The following is an 11,376-nucleotide window of genomic DNA, read 5'->3' as shown; positions in this document are numbered from 1 at the left end:
TGTGTACATCTAATTCATTGATAAAGTAAAGTAAAAGTCTATAGATATTAATTATAAAAGATTGAGTAATCTCAGAGGCAATGCTGTTAAGGGATCGACTCCAGAATAATATGGAGTCATAAAGAAGCTGGAGGACTTTACAGTCGGGTTATCAGCGGTGTACTTCCCTAGACCCATTTCCTCCAAGAAGCTGGTGGGTTAGGATCTTTGATACAATCAGGGTAAAACGTGGGAATATTATTTCTTTTTATTTTGTATTTTTGATTTCTTTCAATTACATGACTCAAACTTCAGTGCAAATTATTTCTATTTTACAATGATCTTACCTTCATGTATAGGTTATCTAAACATTAATCTGTTTGATTAAATAATTCCTTAAAACGAAGGTGCTGTAGAAACCCAAAATGATACTCACAAGTTTTGGAGTAGGCAACTTTTTGTCTTCTAAAAGACCCTAAAGAGATTTGCCAAACAAACATTTCTGTTTTGCTTGTCGTGGATTAATAGATGTTACTCTTGGGTTAGTATATACATTGCCTTTGTGTTTTTGTGAATCTAAGAAAGAAGGGAAATCATTGCTGTAACTGAACTCATTTAGTCCTCATTTAGCCCTAGGATACATGCCCTTTTCCTTTTGCCACCTGCATGTCTTATGCAATATCACAAACACACAGAAAATAACTAATTAATATTATAACATTTATAATGATCTTGCTTCATAAGGCACTCGATACATAGTTCTATATGGCCCATTCTTCATGTATAAAGAGTAAGTTAATGTGTTTGCCTTGAAAGCTATGCTTATAGGTATTAGAATCAAATAGTCATATAGTACCACTCTTTTCATTCTATTGTTTGACTTTCTGACTGCCGTGGACAACAGTAAAGTACCAGCAGTATCTGTACTTCACAACACAATTTGCCTAACTGCACTTTTGTTATATTCCTTGATTTTCTCCACTGATCTGTGAGCTCAAATCTGAGATCGTAGTGTCTATGTCAACCATATGGGTTTATTATGTTACATTTACAGATTTTTGTAAGAGACTAGGATGGTGGCACATGCCTTTATTTCTAGATCTCAGGAAGCAGAGCCAAGAGGATCTCTGTAAATTTGATGTCAGTTTGGTTCACTGATCATGACAGCCAGAGCTGTTACATAGAGAAGATCCAATTTGCTATTGAGTTGCTATTTTCTTTCTTATATAAATCTGTGAGATTCCATCTCACACTAGAAAGAATGGCTAAGAACAAAAACTCAGGTGACAGCAAATGCTGGTGAGGATGTGGAGAAAGAGGAACACTCCTCCATTGTTGGTGGGATTGCAGACTGGTACAACCATTCTGGAAATCGGTCTGGAGGTTCCTCAGAAAATTGGACATTGAACTACCTAAGGACTCAGCTATACCTCTCTTAGGCATATATCAAAAAGATGCTCCAACATACAACAAAGACACGTGCTCCACTATGTTCATAGCAGCCTTATTTATAGTAGCGAGGAGCTGGAAGAACCCAGATGCCCTTCAACAGAGGAATGGATACAGAAAATATGGTACATCTACACAATGGAATATTACTCAGCTATCAAAAACAATGACTTTATGAAATTCATAGGCAAATGGAAGGAACTGGGAAATATCATCCTGAGTGAGGTAACCCAATCACAGAAAAACACACAAGGTATGAACACATTGATAAGTGACTATTAGCCCAAATGCTTGAATTACACTAGATACACAGAACACATGAAACTCAAGATGGATGACCAAAATGCGAATGCTTCACTCCTTCTTTAAAAGGGGAACAAGAATACACTTGGCAGGGAATAGGGAGGCAAAGATTAAAACAGAGACAGAAGGAACACCGATTCAGAGCCTGCCCCACATGTGGCCCATATATACAGCCACCCAATTAGATAAGATGAATGAAGCAAAGAAGGGCAGGCCAACAGGAGCCGGATGTAGATCTCTCCTGAGAGACACAGCCAGAATACAGAAAATACAGAGGCGAATGCCAGCAGCAAACCACTGAACTGAGAATAGAACCCCCGTTGAAGGAATCAGAGAAAGAACTGGAAGAGCTTGAAGGGGCTAGAGACCCCATATGAACAACAATGCCAAGCAACCAGAGCTTCCAGGGACTAAGCCACTACCTGAAGACTATACATGGACTGACGTTGGACTCTGACCTCATAGGTAGCAATGATTATCCTAGTAAGATCACCAGTGGAAGAGGAAGCCCTTGTTCCTGCTAAGACTGAACCCCCAGTGAACATGATTGTTGGGGGGAGGGCGGCAATGGGGTGAGGATGGGGAGAGGGACACCCATATAGAAGGGGAGTGGGAAGGGTTAGGGGGATGTTGGCCTGGAAGCCGGGAAAGGGAATAACATCCGAAATGTAAATAAGAAACACTCAAGTTAATAAAATAAAAAAGAAATGTAAATAAGAAATACTCAAGTTAATAAACATGGACAAAATGTTAAGAATCAATATATCATTTAAGTATCATTTCTTTACATATTCTTAATTTCTTAATCTCATTTCTGTGTTTAACCTCTAGCATAAACTCAGGACCAGTGGAAAGAGGTACTAAAATTTGGAAGCAAATTCTAACAATAGGATAATATCTATAATGCACAGGTGAAATTTTCTCTCACATGGTAAATCCTTCATTACTGTTTGTTATAAATCATATTTTCAGTGCTCAATGATTTAACTTTAAGTTCTGGGAGTAGAACAACCTATAAGGCCCTCATAGGGAAGAGGAGCAGCTGGACTGTTCGGCATTGTATTATAGCCAGTAGTGCATGTCCTCCCAATGGGGCAGCTGCTGAGTCCATGTTCGGTTTCCTTAATGTTTCCAATATTTGTTGCATTATTCTGGGAACATGAGGACTTTCCTCCAGGAGGATGGTATAGTGATGTTCCATGCCGCACTGCAGCCAAGGCCTCTCAAAAACTTTTGGAGAATTTTCAATCATAAATTCTACTAGAGAAATCTATGAAAAAACAGGACAGACACAGAGGGTCTCTGTCATTTTTCATGGTTGCAAAATCACATTTTACTTCTGAGTCTTGGAGGCTAAAAATATGCTATTCAAAATTCTGAGAAAAATTTAGCTGTTCTAAGTAGGGGCAGGCTTTTGTCAGAAATTGAAAAGGTTGTGAGATCAGATGTTCAAGTGTGATCATCACAGTGCACTGTTACATAAGAGAATGATTTCCAGTTTTTACATTGTGATGGCCAGTATGTGATACATACTGTACACTGAAATAGCTTTGGTTACATTTTATAATATATGTGTGAGCATGATTATAAGGATGCTTATAGAAAGGCAGAGCTAAGGAGGGAAGATGGCATCTGAATCCTATTGAAAGTTCACATGGGCTGTCTAAAAAGTAAGAGACAGGGAAACCCATCTGAGCAGTGAAATTCATGTGTCTCAGTGCAGTGCAATGGTAACAGCTGCATCAATATATCAGTGTAAGTGCCATTTCTTCACATATTTAGTTAATTACTTAATCTTAATACAGTGATGACTCAGTGCAGATGCAATGGTAACATCTTGATTTTATTATTCATTATATTTGGGTGGTATTTGAAATAAGATCTACTGGGAGGAAATGGGATAATTATGTATCTTCAATGGCCGGTACTTTGGAACTCTGTCTTCTCCTGATCTTTGATTCTTCTACACAATATGAGGAATATTATTGTTTCTCAGTTGAGTTGTTTTACAGTATGTTCCTTACAGGTCCAAGGACAATTGGTCAATTAATAATGGATCAGAAACTCAAATACTTAGAGTCAAAATAACCATTTGATCACTGTACTGCATAAGGTTTGTTAGTTTATTACAGTACTTGAAAGATGGCTAACATAGAAAAGTATACACAATAATTTCTCTAAACCAATCATAACCAGCATCCTGAGGTCAATGGTATTTTACTCACATTAATCAGGAATTCTTAAGGAGCATATCTGATAAAAAAAATCCAAATTGCATTGCCATTTTTGTTGGGGAAACCACCTTGAAAACAAGTAGAATTTCACACATTCTACACTGAATATGTCAGAATTAAGTCTTGATTGCTGAACCCAGTACCTAGGATTTTTTTTGTATCATTTAACAGCATTTGTTCTCTATGGGTTAGTGTAAGGATATTCTAAATGACAAAGACAAAAGACTGAGTCACGGAGCTCAAATACCCATTTATATTTTACTTAGAATGCACCAATGATTCCTTCCCTCCAGAAGAACACCTTTCAAAGCTGTACTTACTTTACAAAATGAAACAAAACAAAAACCAAAACAATCATCATCATCATCATCAACAACAACAACAAAATAACCAAGATTCTCAGGGTAATCTTGTTTTCCTGTCTCATTGTAAAGGCTTATCAATGCTAGGCACAAAGTTCTTATCTAATTACCCTTTTGTCAATATCATTTGTCACTCCATTATTGCAGGAGCTGGGCACAAATAAGAGACATGGGGTTAACCCAACAGATAGGTTGTAAGAAGACATTTCATTAACAGAACAGTTACTTTTAATTCCATATAATGTACAAAAAAGTGGCCTCAGAAGAGCTGCATTTTCAGGGTGGCATTTTATCTAAAAGACTGAACACAGAGACAGTTATTTTAAAACAAGTATACTCAATTTGTAAATATAAAGGAAAGGAACGGAGTAATCGTATCGTATGCAGGATGCACTGTAAATAAAATGAAAGTTTGTACTCAAATTATTGCTTGAAATATTTACCCAATTCAGAAAAAAAGACAAATCTAATTGGAATATGAAAGTAAGATTATAAGCCTGGGCTACTGTAATTCCCACTGTAACTCATACTCTTTTAAAAGTGTCCTCCATGTTTGTGAACAATTGAAAGCTTTTGCTGTCTGTCAGTGTTCTTAGTAAATGTTTCTGTGATATATAATTTCTAATGTGTGTAAGCAAATGTTACTTCTATTTTGTTGAGGTTGTTCACAGTTTCCAATGATTACCTCTGCACTGCAGCTAATTTCTCTTCATCATTGACCTTTTCGGGTACAGCAATCCACTCATCATATAGTTTTGAAGCCATTAGACTTCCCTTGAGGTTTTGGAGGAAGTCCTTATGAAGAGAGGAAAAATATTTTGTGGAGAAAATTAAACATGGAAATTATTCAAAGTACATTCACGTGTAAATTTCAGTTTAGTTCCAACTTACTTCCCAGTTCCCCAAATTTCCCCTAGTTAGAACGTTCCATACTATGTGGGCTCAGTAAGTTTCATCTATTTAAGCTAGAGACCAAAGAGTAAATTTTCAGATTTACTTGGACTATAGAAAAATCTTTCCTTAGCTCAGCATGCCTCTAGCAGACAGCTGAGCAAACTAGCACATATAAGTGATTAATACTACAGTTTGAATACTATTTTTAAATGATAGAAACATACAATTATGATACCCACAATAAAGACAACCATAGCAAGTTATTATCGGATTTCTCAGGAGCAGAAAGCCACGTCTGGTACTGGAAGCATGGAAGCACATGTGGTCATAGTTCTTAGAGAATGCCCTGCCCCTATTTCACTAAACAAGTGTAACTCCGAACTCTATTATAAATATTTAACTTAATGCTCACAGATAACATACCCTTACCCATCAAAAAAGGTTCTCTTTGAAATGGATGGAGACCATTACTGAAAACCACAGCTAGTCAAGTTACAAAGAACAACCTATCCTGTGACTCTGAGTGCCAGTTTATATATATACATAATAACTCCTGAACTGTTGGCTCTGAGCATAGGTTGAGACAGTCAGAAAAATTGTACACCAGAGGATAGGGACATTTGCTTTGAGATTTGGTCTCCTAGAAATGAGGGGAGGGTTCACTTTTGATAGTTCAACAATCACATTGCTTAAACAATTTCTGAACAAAACATCATCCATGTTATTAACACTAACAGAGGAGACTTTGAGCATATAAGATTTCTCTCATACATATCTACTGTCACTCAAGGGAATGCAAAAAGAAGACAACTACTCTCATAGACTCAGAGGAATCCTGAGGTGGATGATGGAAAGACATTCCCTACCTTAAAGATCCACGCCATTACATTAACTGATTGCTTGTTTATATCCACCTCCTCTTCCGAATCCAATTTGTCCTTTACTGTTTGGCACAAAGTTATACTCGGAGGTTCTAAAAAGACACCCGTGGTTGTGAGCCCTTTCTTTTTTAGTAGGTACAGCATGTCCTGAGAATAAGATAGAGAAATACCTATCAGGCTTCACACACCACAGACTACTATTTGTTCCTTAAGAACCAGACCAATGGTGTGCACAGGTGCAGTGCACGTGCTGGCCTGGACACAGATGACCTCACGCTGGTTTTGTGCCTCAATCTTTTGTTGTACACTTCCCACCCTAATATTATCCATTAAGGATCAGGCAACGTTTCTTTATATCAGATTTTCCAAAATAGTTAAGGGATTAAATCCAACTTTTCCAATAGATGGTTTCTGAATAGCCCTCTCTCATCTTCCTACTGGAAAGCCAATGATTTGAGAAACAATTCTTGCTCCACATGGTGATAGAAGTGAAGGGGTCAGGTATTTAAGAAGCAGGATTTTGTCTTAGGATAGCCAGAGAAACACTATATGAGACATACCACAATTGCTGCAGGCAGGATGCCATCCTGACAAATGGAACTGAGTTCCCTTCCAAACAGTTTTCTTCCCTTTTTAAATGGTGGGGTGGTGCATACTTGGTCCTGTGGGGTACAGAGCCCCTGTCCAACTGCGATGTTATAGAAGTTCTTTTTTTCTTAAAAGTTTTTTCCTTCATATCTGAGCAGGAGTTGAGATCATTACATGGTATAATATAATTTATAAAGATCTTTTACAAAACCAAATTTCAATTGCAAAATGTCCGTATTATAATGGGTTAATCATCTTGTTGTGCTTATGTAACCTTCTTCTCATATGCCTTACACTGTTATTAATCTTAGTGATGTCTCTAAGACATGGTCTTGTGTTCTGTAGTGGGAATTCTCACAACATGATGATGTCTAACTCCATACTGTATCATGAAATACTAGATACATTGGTTGAACGAACTCCCTGAAGTATGTATAGGCTGTTGCTTCAATAATTACATCCATTTTCATAGCCACGCTTACTTTTATTCTCATTTAAAAATTTTCTATTTTTTCAAATGTCACAGTGAAGCTCTTTTCATCCTTACTTTTCTTGTTCAGCATTTTGAAGAACGATTGTTAAGTTTATTTCAGTAGCAGCATGTCCCCCTCATGAGAAAATATACATGACTATACACTATAGTGTCAGTTCAGAGCTGAAATTAAGTTTCTTTTTCGCTTCTGAGTTTTCTTTTAGAATATTGGACTATAATACAATTTTAAACATGTTACTTAAAACAAATAAATTAAAAGTAAACAAATGAGTCTTATAACACAATATAAAATAGTCTTCTTCACTGAAAAACATATTGCCTGCCTGGCTATCTAATGCAAAATTATGAGGGCTGAAATCACAAGTAATATTAGATAGATGGACAAAGATGTTTGAGTGTGTGTGCGTGCGTGTGTGTGTGTGTATGTGGTTTTTTTAATATATATGTATACCAAAACACCTATCAAAATTTTTGATTCGGAATTGTTTATGTTTAAAGAAAATGCAGGGACAAAAACTGGAGCAGAGACTGAACGAAAGGCCATCCAGAGATTGCCTCAACATCTGATCTATCCCATCCATAGACACCAAACCATGACAGTGTTGATGATGAAATGATATGCTTGCAGACAGGAACCTGACAGGGTTGTCCTCTGAGAGGGTCTACCAGCTTCTGACTGAGACAGATGCAGATACTCCAGCCAACCACATGACTGAGTCCTGGGACCCCAATGAAAAAGTTAGGGGAAGAAATGAAGGAGGAGAGAGGGATAGCAACCCCATAGGAAGAACAATAATATTAATTAACTTGACCCCTCAGAGCTCTCAGGGTCTTAGCCAACAACCCAAGAGCATACATTGCCAGTCTGCAGTCCCTGCTACATATGTAAAGTAATGGCTGTCTTGTCTAGCCTCAGTGGGAGCGGATGTTCTTGTTCCTGTGGAGGCTTGATGCCCCAAAGAAGCGGGGTGCTAAAGGGGTAAGGTGGGAGTAGGTAGGTTGGTGGGGGAGCACCCTCTTACAGGCAAAGGGGAAGAGGGATGTGGTGGGGTATTCTTGGTAGGGGGACCAGGAATGGGACATTTCAAATGTAAGTAAAGTAATAAAAATAAAAAAAGCAAAGTTTAAAAGAAATCAGGGGTATAAGTGGGAGGTTTTCAAGAAAGGAGAATAAGGAGAAATAATAATAGTATTCTATCATTTGAAAAAATAATTAAAAAGCCCCAGTCTATCACTGTTAGGGCCATTTCGAATCTAGATAGAAGTCTAAAAGGTATTTGTTGTATGATTTGAAATGAGATTAGAGACTGGGCTACAAGCCTAAGGTGATTTCTAGTCAAGCCTGCAACAGATTATCTGCAATACCATAAATCTTGTTTTTCTATGTACATTTCATTGCAATAGATTGTCAAAATATAGTTCATGAGTAATTTTGTGCTCTAATCACAAAACCACTTAATGGGAACATATCATGATCCATGTCTTAGACGTGCTTATTCTAATGGGACAAAAATGTGTGTACACAGCGTTTTGACATACCAGTTTATGGCAAATATCTGCCTGGGAAAAATGAAATATTCTCCCTATACCAAGATTAGTCTTTACATCGGAATTTAGAGTTCTCTTAATATGGACCTGAAACATACTGCTTTAGTGTGGTTTTGTTTGTTTGTTTGTTTGTTTTTACAGTGCCCCATTCCTAAGCAAGAAAATTATAGTATGCTACGATATTTTATGACAAATTAAAATAGGAACTAAGAAAAGCCACCTGAAGGAAGATGGCAGACTCACTCTTTTGCTGCTGGTTTCTTGCTGAGTTTCTGGGCTTCAAGATGAATTTCCCATGTACATCAGCATTTAGGTATTTCATGATTACCCCAGGTAGGGAAGGAAAAGCTGTAAAATTTCTTAAGTCCCGTGAACTGAAGTTCTTTTGAATATTTATCATTCTAAAGTCATGCGGATACTCATGCCTTATGAGAAAAAAAAACATGAATTGTAACTACTGTAACTGAATATAGGCAACCCTTCTGATACAATTTAGAATGCTTTGCTGCATTTCTTCTCCTTGTCCTCCCCCTCCCACTCCACCTCTTTCTCCTCCTCCTCCTCCTCCTCCCCCTCCCCCTTCCTTCCCCCTGCCCCTCCCTCCTCCTCCTTCTCCTTTTTCAGGATAATGTAGACTGTACATACTAGAACATTAGAACCCTTACAGGGATACTATAATAAATTAAGCTGAAAACTCTAAAAATAATGAGGAGAAAATTTTCAGTGTATCACTTTGTTTAGACCTAAGAATGCACTGTGTAGGGGGACTTTTGCTGTATTCTTCTCTAACCCTTTTAAGACAGGCCTGTTGGAGTATTAATACCTATAATATTTTTACATCATAAGAATTCTACTTCACCGGGGTTGGGGATTTAGCTCAGTGGTAGAGTGCTTGCCTAGCAAGCACAAGGCCCTGGGTTCGGTCCCCAGCTCCAAAAAAAAAAAAAAAAGAATAGAAAAAAAAGAATCCTACTTCACTCCTCTAGCTTCATATTAAGCAATTTAAATATTTCACACTGCATACATAAAATAAAATATGAGCACTAATTGTCTTCACAAAGATAATTGTGATATCCTATACTAGCAACTTAAAAGCACAATGAGAAACCCAGATCAAAAATAAGAAAATACACTAAAGAGAAGCAGACAACAGGAAATAATATTAAGTCTGAAATCAATTAGAAACAGAATCCATAAAACCAAGATCCTGTTCTTTGAGAAAATCAACAAGACACATAAACCTAAACTAACTAAAAGTCTCAGAAAAAGTATGCAAATTAACAAAATCAGAAATGAAAAGAGAGACATAATGGAAATTGAAGAAATTAAAAAAAATCATCAGGTTTTACTACAAAAGACTAACTTGACAAAGCTTTGAAAATCTATATGAAATGAATGATTTTCTAGACAGATACCACATACCAAAGTTAAATCAAGATCAGATAAACTAATCAATCCCATAACCCCTAAGGAACTAGAAGAGTTCATTAAAAACAACCAACAACAATAACAGTAACAAAAAGACTAGGGCATGATGCATAATTCAGTGCCTAATTCTACCAGACTTTCAAATAAGAGCTAATAGTAAAACTCCTTAAACTGTTCTCAAAAGAGAAACAGAACTACAGAACTTGCTGGTGAGATTGTAGAGAAACAGGAATGCTCCTCCATTGCTGGTGGGATGGCAAACTACCACCACTCTGGAAATCAATCTGGCTGTTCCTCAGCAAACAGGAAATAGTTGTACCTGAAGACGCTGATATACTGGTCCTAGGCATATAGCCAAAATATGCTCCACAGTACCACAAAGACGCAAGCTCCACTATGTTAATAGCAGCCTTATTTGTTATAAGCAACCCTGATGTTCTTCAACCAAAGAATGGATACAGAAAATATGGTTTATTTACACAACGGAATACTATTCAGCTACTAAAAACAAATGACATCGTGAAATTTGCAGGCAATTGCATGGATCTAGAAAATATTCTGGGTGAGCTAACCCAGACTCCAAAGGACATGAATAGTATATATTCATTAATCTGTGACACTACACAAAATATACAGAATATCCATGACACTAAAAGTTAAACCATAAGGAAAGCCTAAGTAAGGATGCTTCAATCCCACTTAGCAAAGGGAAATAAATAACCATGGGAGGCAGAGGGAAGGAGAGATATGTGTGAGAGTGGAATGGGAAGAGAACAGGTCAGGATCAGGTATGGGAGAAACATGAGAGAGGACAAGGGACCCAAGAGAATGAATGGAAATATACAGCTCTCGGGGTTGGTGGGAACCCCTAGAATATCCCAGAGTCATGGGATAGGGGTGCTCCCAAGAGTCAAGGTAGAAGTGAACGTGATTGTTGGGGGGAGGGCGGCAATGGGGGGAGGGTGGGGAGGGGAACACCCATGAAGAAGGGGAGGGGGAGGGACTAGGGGGATGTTTGCCCGGAAACCGGGAAAGGGAATAACATTCGAAATGTAAATAAGAAATACTCAAGTTAATAAAAAAATTAAAAAAAAAACACTAAAAAAAAAAAAGAGTCAAGGTAGGAAATCTTGCCCAAACACAAAATCACACAGATGTAAAATTTGAAGAGACCACCTTTTTAAATCAGACAGGACATCTGTAGATGGATAGGGACA

General features: G+C 37.5%; 1 pseudogene; it reads right to left on the bottom strand.

Moving 5' to 3' along the window:
• The window catches only part of Ralbp1-ps3 (ralA binding protein 1, pseudogene 3), a 30,985-nt pseudogene that overhangs the window by 3,801 nt on the left and 15,808 nt on the right, over positions 1 to 11,376 (bottom strand).

Source organism: Rattus norvegicus, chromosome 3 (assembly GCF_021556685.1).
Source record: "Rattus norvegicus strain SHRSP/BbbUtx chromosome 3, alternate assembly SHRSP_T2T, whole genome shotgun sequence".
Classification (NCBI taxonomy): Eukaryota; Metazoa; Chordata; class Mammalia; order Rodentia; family Muridae; genus Rattus; species Rattus norvegicus.
This window is presented reverse-complemented; position numbering and strand designations above follow the sequence as displayed.